We start from the raw sequence: 19046 nt of genomic DNA, 5'->3' as shown, positions 1-19046 counted from the left end.
ACCTGAGATAATAAATGACGCACTAAGCGGAGCCAGCCTCACCATTCACAGCAGGAAAAGCAGGAGGAGTGTGGGAGAGCATGGGATGAGAGGGCAGTCTTGCTCCTCAAAACTGCTGCTGTATGAAACCCTGTTAGACATGGGGTGGCCCTGAGTCTTTCATTTTTCCTTAAGGGAAATGAGCGGCAGCAGAGCATACGGCCTACCAGTGATTGCTAACTATTCCAAGTGACGGGATAGAAGAAACACATTTAGGAGGCTATTATTAGAAAATAAAAATTAAAAAAGATATCACGTCTAGTATTTTCATGTGAGTGCATTGATCTGAGGTTTGTCCTTTATAACAGCAATACCATATCTAATTAAGTCTGAATGCATTTTTAACACATTTCAAGTTTTCTAAGCAAGTCAAAGATTTAACATGGCACTCTGATGACAACCTGAGAATATGACTTTTCAGTAAGTTGTAGTTTCACTTAACTTTCCTTGGATACGTTTGAATGTATGGTGCATGACGTAAAAGTGATGTTGGGATTGAGAGACAAAATACTAAAAGCTAGAAAATTCTCCAACTTCAGGGCTCAATATTAATTTGCCATTGCACCTTTTGTGTGTTTTACACAAGTGAGCTAATAATGAAGTGCCCTAAGCTTTCATTAGGGCTATGTGTACCATATGGTGAGGGTACCTTGGGCGTTCCTAGGCGTATAGTCAGCCATCTGAACCATTCTGCTTATCTTAGCAAGGGTGTCAGAACACATTTGAGACCAAATGGTTCCTACATCTGTCTGCTTGATGTTACCTCTCTTTCTCTACTTCATTGCTCCTCACCCATCTCCCTGGCTATGCTTCCCTTGCAGGAGTTTTTCTCATTGCTCCATCCTCAGCAGCTCCCACAGCACTCAAGCTTTCCTTCCTCACCTGTGTGCCTGCTCTAGTCTCTTTCCCAGTTTCTGTGACAACCTCAGAGCTCTTGTGGGCTCCCCCATTCCCACCTATAAGTTCTGTTGCCAAACCCAACCAAAAAAAAGTGAGAACTGAGAAATGAAGTAAACTGCGAAACTTGGGGCAGAGTTGTGAGTGCTTTGATGCTGATCGTGCAAAGGGTCTCAGTGTGAATCCAACAGTGTAAGCTGGCTTCTGTGGTGTGACTTGGAGTCTGTGCCTCTGCTGATCATGACCCTGCCTGCATCCCAGGCAGAGTTTATTTTCAGTACAGAGCTATTATTCATCCTCTTAGCCCCCTTTTTCCTATCCCTACATAGTGATGTAGCAGGCGTGCTTCAAGCCTCACAACAAAACAGTGTCAAAAAAGGAGCAGATTTATGTTGGCTGGAGTGAGAGTGAATCAGTGTCAAGAAAGAACATTAAAATTCACTCTTTATGAAATATGTCTTAGTTTTTTTTTCAATATCTGAGAGGCATTTGGAGAGGTAGAACCAAATGGTTAGGGTTTTATTGATGCAGCTCTAGGGAGATGTAGAACAGTGCACTCAAACTGGTAAAATACTGCTGAAAATAATTTTGAGAACATTGTGAGGTGAGGTGCTGAATCATCATTCAAGGCCTTTTTTCTGTGATGTGAACGCTGCTGCCGTTGCTGGTGACTCTAAATTAATATTGCCCAGCATGATTTGCAGTGGCATAAACCTTGGGATTAAAATTAGCTGGAAATCTTTTCAGAGGTGCCACATCAACCACAGTTATTTTCTGGTGGTGGTGCCCACCTTCAGCTGTATCCACAAACTTCTTGTTATGGTGACAAAACTCAGCAATGTCCAAGTTGCAGAGGAAGAACTGAAGCATTCTGTGTAGCTCCACTCTCTCTTCCCAACTCTTCTCCTTGCCCAATAGTAGAGGTGATTTGAAGACCATCTCATTTTTAAGTAGGGCATCTTCCCATCTGTGCTTAAGAAATTAGTAACCACAGTGTTTTCTTCATTTCTGCTCTCACAAGTCTTGGGAAGTGAAAGCTGTGAATTCAACCTGTGCAGGCTAAGATTAATGTGTAGGGTGGAAATAGAGGGAGCTGGTGCTTTCATTCACTGGTGCAGACAGCTGCTTCTTGAATTCCAGTGCTCCCACACAGACCTTGGCAAAGTGATAGCGCCAAACAATTCCGTGTCATGTTCTTTGGTCAGCAGCATCCATTCCAAGGCAAGCACAGGGATAAATGTGTGTAATGCAGGTAATGGAAAACTTTAATCGAAGTGAGGACTTCTCTCTCCATTCCTCTTCTTGCTTACTCATGCACTGCAATTTGCTAGGCAATTACTGTGCAAACATAAACCAGTGGTGCAACATGTACGGCACCTGATGTTTTTATTTCTGCAAAGAGACAGGGCACTAGGGAAGAAATACAACTGCTTATTATAAGTAAGTGTGTTATGCAGCTCACAAAAGCCTAAAAGGTGCAACAATAGGGTTTAAATTCCCTGTAGGAAACACGACAAGAACGCCCAGTGCTGTTCCCCTGATTACAGTGTGTGCTGGCACGTAGCCAGGCACCATGCACCCTCCTAGCCCTGGCAGAGCAGGAGGGTGAGTGAACTCAGGCTCTTGGTTTGCCACTGCAAGTAAGTGTTCCCTCTTTCTCCAGAATGAACCCTTTTGTGTATTTGGTCTTTAGAAGTCTGTGGTCCCATGGACATCTCACTGTGGCTCTCTCAAAGCAGGACTCCAGGAGGGTTACACCAAGTGATGGAGTGAGAAATGTAGTATATTTCAGTTTGGGGCAATAGAGTATGTACTTGTTTCTCATATGCAGCAAACAGATCAATCTCACTTGTTAATTTACTACTGTCATTGCACATCTGGGTGGATGCTGTGATCTTCAGAAGAAGTATGTAAGTGTTTCTGGAGCAACTTAATATCCCCATTGTGTCAACATCCAACTGTAAAGTGAGCCTAGAATCTAGCACAAACCAACGACCATCTGTTTATTAAATAAGAAGCCTTTTTAACGACACTAGCTGACAGGGAGGATGCCAGAAGTTCTCCCAAAGTGAGCTTGTGCGTCAGTTCAACACTAGGTTTATGCACAATCAGCTTGCACTTTTATATATTTACGCATTTTACTTTATTTATGAAATTCCAGTTCCCTTCCCAAAAATTCTGATGTTGAGTAGGAAAAAAAGGGGGGAATTATTCAGGCCTCCCTTATTTGCTGCTGTCAGAAAAAAAAAAGTCAAAAGCCAAATCTTAGTAGCGTAACTGTGTCTATTGTCCTATGGATCTTTTCTCGTGGCTCCCCATAACCCATCCCAAGTCAAGAACTTTTCTCTTTCTCAAAAAAAAGATGTTTTAAGAAGCTTTTCTGTGTATTAGATATCATGAAACTGATTGATGCTTCACAAATGGAAACTATTTGGTGATTTAGACCAGACCTTGATGGTGAAATGTTGGTAAGCTGTTACACTGAACTGAACCTCTGTATGTTAATATGATTCAGACTAGAACATTTGTACTTAAAGAATATATTTATTAAAGGAGTATTTAGGCCTTCTTATGCTTGTTGGGTAAAGCCCTCAACTAGAGCTTGGGTTTTTCCCACTTCTTTCACTGAAAACTGGGCTGATTCTTTAAATATGAGTGATGCGCTATGGGTTTTCTAAGTTCTAAAAGGGACACTAAAATGATGTTAAACTTGTCTTGTTCGTAAATGACCTGCTGTCTCCATCTCTGGCTTGAATAGCAAGAGCAGAGCAGTTTCACTTATAAGTTCTCACTGACGAGCACATCATCATTATTTTTTCCAGAACAGCAGAATTTATTTTCATCAATTGTTAGATTTTCCTCATTGTCCACAGACTATTCCCTCATTGTCTCATCAGAGAACTGGGACACTGTTTATTTAGTCCATGATATCAAAAGTAAGGAAATACAGGAATTGATTTGATGCTATTAATGACCTCCTGAATTTATTAAATGCTTTTCTTTGTTTTTCATGTCTAAGTCACAGGTATTTTAGCATTATTTCCCACACTTTTACATATTTACTAGGTCTTAGGACAATATTTTTATTAATATTACAGATGAAATACAAATGTGGAACTTGTGAATGGTATAGAACCAGAAGTAGTAGATAAAATTGGCACATAGTGTATATTTATTTAATGAATTTTTGTTTTGATTCTGATAACATCTTGTAAAACTCAGGGCTAATGCAGTTCTCACGAAATCTTCCACAAACTATCTTGAGGCAAGTATGGAGTAATTGGGTGTTGAAAAAACATACCGTAGAAACAGCTCTAGACAAGTACAGTCTGCATTACTCAGGAAGTTGTTACATGTAAATACTTAAAGTGCATCTTTGAAATACAATGATGCATAAATTCTTAGCCTAAGCATCATCAGCACAAGGACATTTATTGGCGTGGGTGAAATATTTTGGAGATAGGAAGCTTGTTTCTTTTACCCTGTTTTGTTCAAGTGAAACATGGCACTAAAAATGCAATGGGGATCCAGTCTCTGCTTGGAGAGTTCCAGATAGTCCTCAGCCTTTGTTGACAGCCTGTCCATGTTTTTGTCCTGTTGAGTGTGGCTGGAAAACAGCAGTTTTGTCCATGAAAAAAATAAAAATGTCTTTTATTTCTGTGTTGGCACCAGATGATTCCTTTTGCATTTCAAAGTGTAAAATTGCACTTTCCAGTGAAAGGGGAACAGCAAAGTGGGACGGTGCCTCAGTGACCAGCTCTGCAGAGCACTGGTGTTCCCAAGGCACAGGGTGCAGGGAAAAGCGGATCATCCTCAGTGCCCTGCAGTAGCTTTAGCCCTGGCACTGCCTGTGAGGCAGCCCAGACCAGGTGCCTTCTGATGACTTCTCCAAAGTGGAATATCTTTATCAGGAAAGCAACAAGGACGGAGCGTGGCTCTGTGGCTGGGAGGTGGGAAAACACTTTTGTTCCTGATGCATCCAGCCTGCATAGGGGAATCCCCTTCCTCCTCATCCCACAGAATCTGCCCTCGCCTGGGGATGCTGTTCTCATTTCTGTGTTGTTGCTGTTGTCAAAACCGAGACATTCCTGGGAAACATTCAGTTTAAACAACTGCTATTTTTAGGTGGAAGAAAAGCTTCCCTTAGAAATGTTTCCTCCTTCTGTGCTGAATGAACACACACTCACTCTAGTGCACAACCTGGTCAGTCTGCAAGGACCATTCATGTCAGTTGCTATTTGTGAGACCTTCACCCTGGCCTGGTGTCCTGTTATTTTAACTGGAGAAAACAATAACATGAAAACAAAGGGGCTCTTCCAAATTATTTGGAGCCCTTCAAGTGGCCACTTACTTAAAAATCAGACCATACAAACCAATGCTGCTGCAGACATCAAGGTTGCCAGCTGATCAAGAAAGCAGTTGTTAGGAAAATCTGGCATTTTTTCTTCAAACCTCTCACAACTAGTAATTTTGGCGACATGTCAGCCAGCTTTGCAGGAAGAGGGAGCTTTCAACACTTGCCTATAGAAATTTTTATAGAGATAAAAAAATGTTTATTAGGTTTCTTTTTTCTTTTTAGATTAAATAGAAGCATACAACAAATGACAAATCACAATTTAAAACATCACTGTCTTAGTAGCAATGCAGAGCAAAGCCTACTGATGCCTTGATTGGTCTGATAGAAGCATATCCAGCAAGGACAGGACTTCAAATGAAAAGAAGATAGGGAATGTGTTCATTCCCATTAGACACCAGCTTGTCAGGAATCCCTCCTCCCACCCAGGTAACACTAGGGCTGAGTGGAGCACCACTGCTTGCAAATAGCCCAAAGCTGGGGCTGTGCACAAGCAGGATGACCTCCTGCCTCCCCTACCTACCTCTGCCCCAGGAAGGTGCCCCTTGGGGGCAAGGAGGGCTGACAGGGTAAGAGCAGCAGTTTAGCTACTGTAAGAGCCTTTTTACAGACTTGTTTGGCAATTACAGCAAACACATTCTGTTTCAGTATTTACATTTTAATTGGATTTGTCCAGGAAAATCATTTTGGATTTGGTTTGACAAGGTTTGAATTGCAAAACAAGCTTTGCAACTGTATTAGTCAAGTCAGCCTGCTATAAGAATGACAAGGTATTTTGCCACAGTGGGACTCTTTTGTTGGTAAACTCAAGTGCCAAAATAAGCAGGAATGATGCGCTTATTCTCTAGGGGCAAGTATAGGCCAGTGTGTTTTCAATACATGCTTTGAAGGCCTGCCCACAAAATGATACAGGTGTAAGCCCTGTCAGAAGCTCCTTGCAGCTGAGAGGACAGCCTGGGAACTCTCCCTGTACGGGTCCATGGAGCAGACAGCCAGCTGTAGCTCACCTGCATGGGAAATCTCAGCTTAGAGCATCTGTAGGTTGGCAGTGAGGCACCTTCATTAACTGCCTTTTCAGAGGCTGACTAACCAGTCTGAATCCCCACAACCTTATGGCGTACAGTCTGTGACCAAACTGAAATCATGAGGTGGTCGAGTTTGAGATCCTCAGGACAGTGAGAAGAGCGTGCAGCAAGCTCACTGCCCTGGACTTCAAAAGAGCAGACTTTGGCCTCTTCAGGAGCCTGCTTAGTAAGTTAGGAAGGGCCCAAGACTGTTGGTTGATGTTCAAGGATCACCTACTGCCAGCTCAGGAGTGCTGCATCCCAACTAGAAGGAAGTGCAGCAGGAGGGCCAGGAGACCTCCTTGGATGGACAAAGAGCTGCTGAGGAAAATTCGAAGGAAAAATGAGGCTTATAAAAGGTGGAAGCAAGGACAGGCGGCCTGGGAAGAATACAGGGATGTTGTCCGTAAGCTAGGGACCAGGTTAAGAAAGCTAAGGCCCCATTAGAATGAAACTTGGCTAGGGATGTGAAAGATAACAGGAAGGGATTCTATAGGTACATTGTGAATAAAAGACAGACTAGGGGCAACATGGGCCCTCTCCGGAAGCTATCAGGAGAACTGGCTACCCTGGATTTGGAGAAGGCTGAGGTTCTGAATGACTTCTTTGCTTCAGTCTTCACTGGCAAAGGCTCCAGGAGGTTGAAGGAGGTGATCCTGCCCCTCTATTCTGCTCTTGTGAGACCTCACCTGGAGTATTGTGTGCAGTTCTGGTGTCCTCAACATAAAAAGGACATGGAACTGTTGGAACAAGTCCAGAGGAGGGCCACGAGGATGGTCAGGGGACTGGAGCACCTCCCGTATGAAGACAGGGTGAGAAAGTTGGGGCTGTTGAGCCTGGAGAAGAGAAGGCTGTGTGGAGACCTCATAGCAGCCTTCCAGTATCTGAAGGGGGCCTATAGGGATGCTGGGGAGGGACTCTTCATCAGGGACTGTAGTGACAGGACAAGGGGTAACGGGTTAAAACTTAAACAGGGGAAGTTTAGATTGGATATAAGGAAGAAATTCTTTCCTGTGAGGGTGATGAGGCACTGGAATGGGTTGCCCAAGGAAGGTGCGAATGCTCCATCCCTGGCGGTGTTCAAGGCCAGGTTGGACAGAGCCTTGTGTGGGATGGTTTAGTGTGAGGTGTCCCTGCCCATGGTAGGGGGGTTGGAACTGGATGATCTTAAGGTCCTTTCCAATCCTAACTATTCTATGATTCTATGAAATACATCTAGTGTGGTGATGCTTGCTCAGGACCCACTGGTGCTGCCAAACCCCACAGGAAGGCCCTGCACAATGCACTGCATGCCAGGGCCAAGGAATCACCCCAGTAGCCATTTCTCCCCTGTCCTAAGGGCTCAGTGCATCTTACTCCATGATGTGCTTGGGAATACACCCATCTGCGGTTATACAACACATCTGTTCCTGTGGTAGGAGGGTATGTAGTACTTTCTCTTCTGGCCACACTATAATGGAAAGTTGTGAAGCTGGAGCCTGTGAGTGCCCAAATAGGATATAACAGGGCCCATCACCACTGAGAAAACCCTATCAGATAAAGCTGCTTTAACATAATAATAAGCCCTTATGTAAGCACTTTTGATGAGAATGTTCACAGACAAGAAAAGGTCTTTGCCAAGGTCCTGTCCTGAACCCCTTAATTAAAGGAGTAGTCCTGTTAATTTCGTAAGATTACTTGTCTAAATACGTACCACTCCTGTGAAGAAAGTGGTGTATTACTTAGCCCTAAACACGTTAGGCTATGCTAAGCAGATTGACAAGTGAAGAGACCATTAAAAGATGAAAAGGGATCACAGTTTGTTTTGGTTTTGAATGTTTGGTTATTGTTTACAAGGCTGCGAAGTGGAAAGCATTCACATTTCATTTTTATCAAAAGTGATCCAGCCCTGCCATTATCTTCATTTTACGATGCTAAATAAGCCAATTTATGGAAACATCTTTGATTTGCCACTTCCCCTGAGACAGTTGCTGTATGTCCCCAGGACACTCTGCCTACAGGAGGCTTGTGCTCCCCAGCACCCCAGCCTACTCACTTTCCTGAGTTCCTCCTGTGGTGCACATACATCTGAGATCATCTGGAAAGCTTCTCCCGCTGAACCCACTGGCCTTCTGGGAGACATCTGCGCTGCTTCAGGCTAAGCCGGATGTGCATCAGCTAGGAAACAAAACCTCCTCCAGAAGCACGAGGTGCTTTGGAGGTAATGTAAAATAAAACTTTGAGAGGGAGCATGATCATTCCTATTTAAATCATTGCTTCAGTTCCTTGTAACTTTTAGCCCACAGGCTACACAACCAGCTACAAGTCCTCAATGCTAGGGTAGCAGTAGAGAAGCTAGCACTCAGCCCTATAGCAGTGCCTTCACATGTTCCTGTGAACTTAGCTGAATGCTAAGTCTTTGAAAATTAGATTTATGTATGGTCATTGATGCATTGATGTTCATATGAGCATTTGCTAACAACTGCTGAAAAACCTGCACTCTGCTTTTTACCTTGTTTACCTGCACTCTGTTGTTCAGAGGTCTCAAGCCAGACAGGTCCTACATTCAGATATCTTTAAAAAAATATCATGCTTTAGAGAAAAAATACTTCAAGTTTTTTTTGCCCTCCTGATGTTTTGTCTTTCAGTTCACTGAAGAACAGGGATTCTACTAGCTGGTGGTAGTCAATACCTTTCCTTTGCCATCACTGACTGTTCACAGCCAGTCACCTTTTACACCAGTGTCAGGGCATCATATTTTGAGAGCTGAAGTGCTTTTTGATTAAAGTGGCTTTCTAAATATATTTACTAGTTTATTTATTCTAATACAGTGAGAAAGAGTGTATCAGATCACTTGTTTCACTAACGTGCATGCCTCAGAACCACCTTAATCAATGGTATAGGATAAGAATATTAGCTTTAGTTTCTAATGAAACTGATAAATCAAGTCTAAATTAATGGCTACAAAAGAAATATTTATCTGATTTTCCTTCTGCACAATTACTTTCTGTAATTGCTGAGGCTTTGTTTCGCGCGCTTCCTCTGGTAGTGAATACTGTCAAAGATGTGATGATAGAGTGTGAGAACTCTTCCATAGCACGTACCAGTGGTGCTTTCTACATACACCAAGCATATCATTTATTGAATGTAGGTTTTCAGACTAAAATATAAATTCAGGTATTTAAGGCAATATAAGTAAAAAGCCTTTCGTAGTAACAAAAAGACTCCATTTTAATTACAGCTTTATTATCACAGGTTTATTAAAATAATTCTCAGCATAATTCATTTCCTTCCGAGGAACAGAGCAGTGAATTAAAAAAAAAGTAATTCTGAATCATGTGCTAGGATATGTTCTAGTGGTTAAATTTAATCAGTAGACATTGCATCTAAAGAGTCCAGTTGCAGATCTACCCAATTAATATGTCGTTGTTATGGTGGAGTTAGTCTGAATTAAACGCATACTACTAAGAAGGAACTATCTATTTAATCAGCTCCATTAATACACTAGGTTTTTTAACCTATAGCTACTTAATGCTACTAGGTAAAGATGAAATATATCTGTCAATAAGGACAAGAACTTTATATCAAAGACTGAGATATCTATTTTCCTACAAGTATCCAAACAGCAGGTAATTTCTCTCAAATAATAGCAAGTTTTCTTTGGTATTGATTTATCCTAACTATTTAAAAAACGACAAACCCAAAACCAAAATGATAGAGCAAATGCCTGAATGAGTGACTCTGAAAAACTAACACTGAAAAAATCTTTCTAACTTAACACTGTTGAATGGGTTGAGTGGCAAAGCAGGCTGGAAACTAGAGTGAGAGAAACAAAACTTAAAAATGCTGTGAGCTTTAAATAAAACATAAAAACATTTTGTGTTTATGTGTGTGTGGGGAGGACCATTATATGTACGTCGGTGTTTGATATGTGGCACATAATTACCGGAAGTTTGTAGAAGGTGCCATGATACCTGTCAATTATCAGCAGGCAGAAAGTGCAGATAACATGCATAATTCATCAGCATACTGCCCTTTGTTGTTAAGCTGACTGATTTAGCTCCATAACATAACTGCTTATTCAAAACAAGACATTTAAATTCAAATGAAATACTGTTACCTCTTCAAAATGTATTCAGTTATTATACTGATTCAGATGTATATATATGCATTGCTAAATGTTAGCAAGGAAGACTACAACTACGCAAATTTATCTTTGCACATCAATCTGTTGTACTATGAGAAAGAAAGGAGGTGTTATTAATATCACTCAGCCCTTATATTCTGGCATAAGCAAAACTGTTTGACAATTCCCACTTCCAATAGAAAACACTTGACAATTAAAATTATTTTAATGTTCTTAATATATTTGTTATTTATTTTGCCTGCCTCACACAAATTATTTTCATTGCAAATGTACTTTAAAATCGATTACAGAAGTGTAGAGATCAATTCAGCTTGATTTCTCCTGCTACAGCCATTAACTGTGCCTGCTTGAAGTCAGATGGATCTTAATTAAGAAGTCATCTATCTAGATAAGGGATAGCAGTAAGTAAGCAGATATTATGTGGAGGGTTTTCATGCCTTTTTCTGAGTAGGAGTACCATCACTTAAGATTTAAAAAAGTAAAAAACCAACATCTATGAAGATTAAAAAAGCCTAATAGGAATATGGAAGTTCTGGAAATTATTACTATCCATTGCTTGGGTATGAAGTGACAGAGACTAGTTCAGTGTTTGGAGGGAGACAAAGCTGAGATATAACAGGCATTCGTGTAGAGTACAAAAACCATAAAGAGTGAAGAAATTAACTGCTTTTATTTACTATTTCATAATATGAGAAGAGGACACATTGTGAAATCAAAATAATATCAAGTAGAAAACTCACCAAGGGAAATGCCTTCTACATAAAAGAAAGGCTTTTGCAGTTGGAGTTGACTCCCACAGGCTGAATGAGAGCAAAACCATCTTTTATGTAGGTAGTGTTTCTGCAAAGTTTGGAGGTTTATGAGTGATGAGTGCATTCACACCCGTATATGAAGGAAGCTGAGAATGTTTTCATTGCACAAAAGTCCGTGCTACTGTACCAAAGCTGCCACTATCTGCTGGATGCATTTCCCTTATGAGGAGGTTGTCTGCATTTGCCTGTACTGGGTCTTAGTCTGGATAGGTGCATGTACTGTCTACCTAAAGTACACTACATCCTGTGTTATGACTAACCATAGAATTATAGTACAGTTTGGTTAGAATGGACCTTAAAGATCATCAAAGATCATCTAGTTCCACTCCCCTGCCACAGGTAGGGACACCTTCTGATAGATGAGAATAAAAGCCTTCCAAGAGGAAAAATAATTTTTCTTGGAAAATTATTTTCCTATGAAGCATATCAAAATCTAGTAAATTAGATGACATGCAGACACACATGGCATGGAGGAGATCTGAAAAGGAGAAGAAAGGTGGAAAAATGAGCAAGGGATCTGTTCTCCCGGGCTGCAGCTAATCAAAGACCCTCACTGGCAGCTTGGATTTGGTCTGTAATCCTTTCCAAGCTTCTGTATTTCCAGAATGTACTGAATGAGGCTTTCAACATGAACAAAACCTCTCTCACAGCTGAAGGGGAAATCCTACCACCTCAGCTTAGTAAAACCTTGTGGGTTAAGTTTTCAGAAGACTGTTGGTGGGAATAGCCAAACAAGAAGCAATTGACTACATCCCAGCCTACACAGTTTAAAAACAGGTGGGACAGGCTGCAAAACTAGCTCTGTGGAGTAGTTCAGGCTGGCTCCCTTTCTGCCTCTGAAGATCCTCCTGGAGCCTAAGTACTTTTATCCCCCACTGCCAAGGCATTTATCCTTGCTGTGTGGGTTCTGGAGCCAACTGATAACTTGGGACATCCTTTGGCTAGACCTGAGGAGAAGTTGCAAGTACTTCATCTCATTTATATGTTATCATCCAAACTCATCTCTGACATAAGAAGCTACCTATTGTTCTAGCAAATGCAAAATTGAATATCCATAATTAAGATGAGGTTTTGGATATAGTACTTTAGTTAGCTGCAAATAAATTAAAATAAATTTGTCAGCATGTAAAACAGTACAATGTGTTGTCATGTTTGTGCCCAACACATAACATACACTATTTATATATCCATAATAGCTATGCAAAAAGTAAGCAGCATATTTTGAAGCACTTGAAGAATAAAGGGGCATTTCACATAAGCAGGTAAAGCTGTACTCAAACATATGTGCTGCGTAAACAAAATATTTATTATACTCAGACATTATCTGTATACCCTAAATGTAAAAATGACTGTAATACTGATTATTTCCCATGAGTACACATAAAATAATGCCAAAGGGCAGAATATTACCAGACCAGTTCAACCGCACTTCAGGCTTCCTGCAGGCTCATGGAGACAATGATCTCCATACATTTATTTGTCTTTGTTGCCCTTTCTTTCACCCTTGGTGATTACTTCACAACACAGCCACTACGTGGGCACAAGATGGCAGAAAGATGAAGAATGTAAGAGCTGAAAAGCAGCTGCTGTTTGCAATGGACAGAAGATGTTGTGCCTCTGTAGTAAGATGAAGTCACCCAAATATGTAGTCAGACAGCAGTGAGAGTAAAGACACTGGGAGGCTGAGAAAAGGAAGGAAAATGGAAGCCTGGGGAGGTCCTTGCTTTGCAACCAACTTACAGACAAGGACACTTTGGCTGTGCTTGATGGTATTTTATTTACCTCGGGGCAGCTTGATAATTCTTGTTGTGCTCCTGTTTGCACCTCCCAAAGCATTCTGAAGGGTGAGTGTGTTCCTTTTGCACGTACTAGGACCTGCTGGGTGATGCAGCTACAGTATTGTCCACGGCAACTAACCCAGGATTCCCTTAAGAAGTCCCACGACTGTAGTAGTACTTGACAAATAATACCAAAATATCTCTCCCACTTTGGGATTGTAAGCACCTAGTTTCTTTAGATTTGTGGATCATAACTCATTCTTGTTTACACATTTTAAGAAAATTTGACAATGGAGAGAAAAGCAAAAATATTTACCTTGCCTGCCCCCAACACCACCACCATAATTGGGGGGTTTATGTCTTACACTAGCTGAAGTATGCAGTAGGGTATTAAACAAAGTGAGTGATGCAGAGGAAACATGAAATAACCAGCCCTAGATATGTAAAAGATGACCTTCAAATAGCAGGAAAAAAGGTTTATCTCCAAAACCCAGCATTCTGTCATGTATCAATACTTTTACTCATGCATACCAGGAAAAGTCACTCTTAGGTCTAGATGAATGTAAAGTCTTTACAAGATGTAAAGATAGTCAGGCTGATAACTTCTGAAGAACATGCTGGAATGAAAGATTATTCTGTTTCTTGCTGACCTATCAAGGATGGCTTTTGAGCACGGATGGAAACTTCTGTCAGTCATTAAAAGTGTCCCCACTGGGTAGCAGTCATGGAGTACACCTTAGCCAAAACTGAATGTGATTTATAGAAAAGGTAATATTTGTAATTATGCCTTGTTGTTACCAAAAGAAAGAACACAATTGCATATTAATTTTAAAGTAGTAGGGGAAATTTGGTGCTTTATAGCACAAATGGATTTTTACAGGCAAAACTGCATAGCATACTCTAGTCATATAAAAATGATGATTCCTTCTGTGAGGAGAGTTAAATCAAGAATTGTAACTAAAGACAACACATTTTCTTCAAACCTGTAGTGGTAGGCACTTACTCTTACCACATTCGTGATACAAATATTTGATATCCGTGTAATCTCATATTCTTTACAAGGTCAAATTGATACCAAACATCAAGTAATGTTCATATGGCTTGAAGATGAATATAGAAATCAAAACTAAAACACATTAAAGTGACCAATCTATGTTAACTGCTCTAAAATATTACATGTGTATAACATATGCAATGTTCATGGTTCGTATAAGGATATGACTATCTTCCAGCAGAGCCAAGCTCACAGGTTTTGCTGAAGGAGTGCTGGCTTTCAGATCTCCCAGCAAAGTGGCTGTCAAGGACTATGGCAACCTCTGTTCAGCTTTCCTTTAAAAAAAACAAAACCAGGACACAACCCCAGTTACTCAGATGCAGGACAAAGGACTTTAATTCTCCAGCATGCAGTGGTGTGCTGGAAGCTGTGTAACAGGCATTAAGATAGCTAAACTCAGATGCATACTAGGCCCTTATCATTTTCAGATTAGCAGCTGCTTTTTATTACAGAGTTTTCAGATGCTTAACCTCAGATGGCATAAATTATCAAATCCATTGAAGTCAACTGGAACTATGATAATTTACACCAGATGAGAATCTAAGCTATCATTGGAAATACAGCCTCACCACAGGAGTCTTAAATGAGATATGGTGCCTAGTTGATATAGCAAAAAGTCTGGAAAATGATTGGGTCTGATTGTGTCAGTCAGCCCGTATGTTAAAAGCAAGGTGTGATAGTCTGGGGAATGCCTGCCAGTTTGTGGATATGATTTCATTGTAATTTAAAGTGCAGATTAGACTCACCATTTTGTAGCAGAAACAAGATTATATTTCTGGTGCTGAAAAAGCCTTCAAGAGTGCCTCAACCAGGAATGCTTTCAGCCTGGAAGAGCAATTAGATTGCTGCTACAAACAGCTGACCATTATCACAGCACTTTGACGTAAGCCTGGTGCGAATCCCAGGAAAATTTCATCAGAAGTCTGAAAGATTTGGGCTTTTCCAGAAGAGAATCTTCCATCCACCCAAAGGTAGTGAGAAAACTGGGGAAAAGAGGATGAAGAATGTTTTACCTTCCTCCACCACAGCCACAGATCCAATGTTTCTTCAGATGCCCATGAGAAAGGGGTAAATGATGGTCAAGTATAGCTGTGCATAGACCAGAAAATGCTGCGCTGCTTTGCAAGGTCTCTCCTGTGACTTTGATACAACATAAACCACAGCATCTGAGACGCAAGACTCTGTGAGAGAAAGCAAAAAACAATCCTGGAGGTGTGAAGGTACTAAGCCATTGTCTTATGACAGTTGTAGTTTGAAGCCTCCTGTCTCAGTGAGAATTGCCAGGCAGTCTTTACTACAAAGTCTTTACACAAAGCTCCAAAGTTGAACATGATTTTTAAAAGGACTCAGTCCAAAACCGGAGCTCCCAAGGCATGGAGACACAGGACCACCCACCCAAGAAGTTCAGGCCTATGACATACTTCGATGTGTACCTGTAGATCTCCAGAATAGTTTAAATATAATCGAGCAGCTATCTGATGCAAAGATGGATGAGGAAGGAGTGACAGACACATTGTATGTACTCCTCAGTGAATGGTGACCAATGAAATTACAAAGAACATGCAAGGCAGTCTGATGAAAACATAAAAGAGAGTGAAGAATAACCTCAGTAGTAAACACTGTTTGGGAGCTCAGTGAGAAAATGGCTTCATGTGGATAACAGCTGAGCATTGGAGCTACTGATACCAAGGTCAGCAATTCGCACAGCTCTGTCCTAGTCAGTGCTACAATGATGAGGTAACCAGTGCTACCTACTACTTCCATGACCCTACTGTGGCTCTTCCTTTTCTTGATTTCTTGAGATAATGCAATTTATTAACTTCTTCAGCAACGGACAGGAGAGCAAAAGGTCCTTTGTGGTGCCATATTTTTTCATTTTTAAACACATCCCTTCCTTATCAGTATCAAAGTAATTAAAGAAGTTGAGAAACTACGATAGGATACCAAGACCAGTTCTGCATCAAAACCCTGTTAAGAAGGATTGGTATCAGGTATAAGGTTTCAGCTTGGAGGAAGCTTAACAGAAAAATTCAGATGATCAGTCATAAAGAGAAATAAGTGGCAACAGAGATACGAATATGCAGTTCTTATTAGGGACTACTTGGAATACTGATCTCATTGAAACATGCTCCCCAACTTATTTTAAATTTCTCACATAATTATACACTGTTTTCAAGTTCTTGTCACTGCACAGAGGTCCTTTTTGTGTAAGTTCATATTCAGGTCAAGTTCACGGGGGCTTCACAGCCATCAGAGACAAGAAATTATCCTTCTGCCAATGTGGTTTTGCCCCAAGCTGCAAGAAGACTGAAGTAGCCATTGTAACGGATATTTGCATTTTTTATCAATCACTTGCAGAAAGGAAGTTTTCAGCCAAGCGAGGATGTAATTTTAGTTTTCTATGCAGAAAGAGGGAACTGGTTTGCTGTAAATAATGATAAGCTAATGTTACTAATTACTTCTGCACTTTTTATTTAAAGGACTAAATATCTCTTCACAAAGAAAAGCCCAAAACTCAAGCTGTGAGTTTTGGACAAGCTGAAAAGCCAATTATCAATATGGTGTATTTAAAATCATAACACGCAAACAAGAGTTAATACATGAGATAAGACTGCTAATCAAAATAATATTCCACCTTCTGTATATAACCATAAGCTCATATAGTGGCACAGAATCACCAAATATACTGTTAACTCACAAGACTGTTGCTCAGAAACTGGAATAAATGTGACAAAGGAGTGATAAAGTTCCATGTGTGGCTGTACATCTTTAGAACGGGCTTTTATGCAGTCTAGATGCCCTGCCACACTATACCATTTACAGATGATTCTGCCCTTCCTTAAACTGCTGCAGCTACAGTTAAGTTACAGCACAAATGTTAGCACCCATAGGCGAATAAATGGATCATGAGGTAAACCCATAGCAGAGCTGAAGTAAGAATGAAAACCACATTACTCCTCACTAAATATAAGGCTAGAGCATCCAGTGTGACCATCTGGGCTGATCCATTTTGTCATAGAAGACCCTGAGATTTCCTGAACTACTGATGAGTTCAGCTAGAATACATCGTTTAAGAAAGACATCTCTTGAGGTTAAAACTACTAGAGATGGAAAACCCATCGTAATTTTCATTAAACTGTTCCAGTGGTTAACTGCTCATTGTTTAGGGGAAATTGTATTACTCAGTTCTAGTCTGATTTTGTTCAGCTTCAACATCCAGTAATCTGATCCTGTTATGTCTTTGTCAGTTAGATGGAAAAGCCAGGTATTAAGTTTCTATTTTGTTGCAGACATTTTTTGACTGCAATCGATACATTTTTCTGTTTGATAAACCAAACTGAAAAACTTTCTTTTGTGATGGCACATGAATCAATGATTTTTCTGGGTCTTCTCTCAACCTTTTCTGTCTACCATCAGTCTTCCTGCCTCTTAAGCTGGACAAAGCAAATTCCAACAAAAAATTGTTTCGGTGCCAAACATATAACAAGTACTGTCTTTATAGTCCCCAGAGATTTCTCTTTGTATAGCCAAGAATTACAAGAAGCGTTTTTACCAAAGCACCATGCTTAAGAGTTCATTCATTATTATCGTCCTTAACAAATCTCTGCACCTCCTCATTTGTCCTCCAGATCCCCAAATACAAACTCACTAGCAGAAGGAAAATCCCAACCAGCATCTTCTGTTCTTCTTAGCTCCAGCAAAACACAAATTTCGGAAGATGAAAAAGACAATATCAGCATTAGCTTCTCCATAACACAGCAAACGACCGGACTATGGGAATTACCTGCAAGCATGGGTTTATTCCTTTATTCATTACAGCTGTACTAATACACGTGAAAAGACAATACAAGGTGGACAAAGAGTAACAGAAGTAGTGACACATTTGTGGTGTAAGACATATTTAGAAAGAATGGCTCAAGGTTCAAAAGTAAAGTCAGTCTATTGCATGGGGATGTTTTGGCATTACTCTGAGGTGCCAAAGTAAAACTGTATAAGCTTCTAACATAACTGAACACTTCAGTGATGGTCAGAGCTATGACATACAAGGAAACAAAGGAAAACAAATTGGGAGCCTAAATGCTCCTGAAACAAAAGGCTGTGTGTACTAGGGAATTTTATCTTGAGAACACCTTGCTCAACTGCTACCCTCAGAGGCTCCAAATTTGAGTGTCCTCTCTGTTCTTGAGCTCCAGTATTTGGTGGGCAGATGAATGTACAGGTAGAAAGGAGAGTCTGCTTCCGCTCTTCACAGGTGATTTATTGTTATCCACAAAATACTTGTCTGCTTGCCCCAAATTACAAAGTCATCTGCGCTGCAGAAATGATTTATTTTTGTTGCTTAATATATACCGAATTTTTTGGGTCATCTATGAGCATCACTGATTATTTTGTACAATGTTTGATGTAATTTAAACCAAAGATCAAATAACACATGTCTAAAAGCAAGTCCTATAATAACTCTGATATGAATATACTTGCTCAGAATTCTCCATTTACTATTTTGTTTTTGTCTGCCAGTTAACTAATATTCTATTAATTAACAGGTCATCTTGATCACAGTAGCATGACATAAAAAATGCCCCACAGTGCTAAGTCAAAACGCTTGGAAGAAGTCCAAGCGATGTGAAAGATCACAGGAAGGGATTCTATAGGCACATTGCGAATAAAACACGGACTAGGAACAACATGGGCCCTCTCCGGAAGCTATCAGGAGAACTGGCTACTCTGGATTTGGAGAAGGCTGAGGTTCTTAATGACTTCTTTGAGTCAGTCTGCATTGGCAAATGCTCCGACCATACCACACAAGTCTTGGAAAGCAGACACCGGGACTGTGAGAATGACAACCCCATGCCCACTGTAGGAGAGGATCTGGTTTGGGATCATCTTAAGAACCTGAATCTGCACAAGTCCATGGGACCTGA

The sequence above is a fragment of the Lathamus discolor genome, chromosome Z (assembly GCF_037157495.1).
Source record: "Lathamus discolor isolate bLatDis1 chromosome Z, bLatDis1.hap1, whole genome shotgun sequence".
NCBI lineage: Eukaryota > Metazoa > Chordata > Aves > Psittaciformes > Psittacidae > Lathamus > Lathamus discolor.
The sequence above is the reverse complement of the archived record's forward strand: the minus strand, read 5'-3'. Positions refer to the sequence as shown.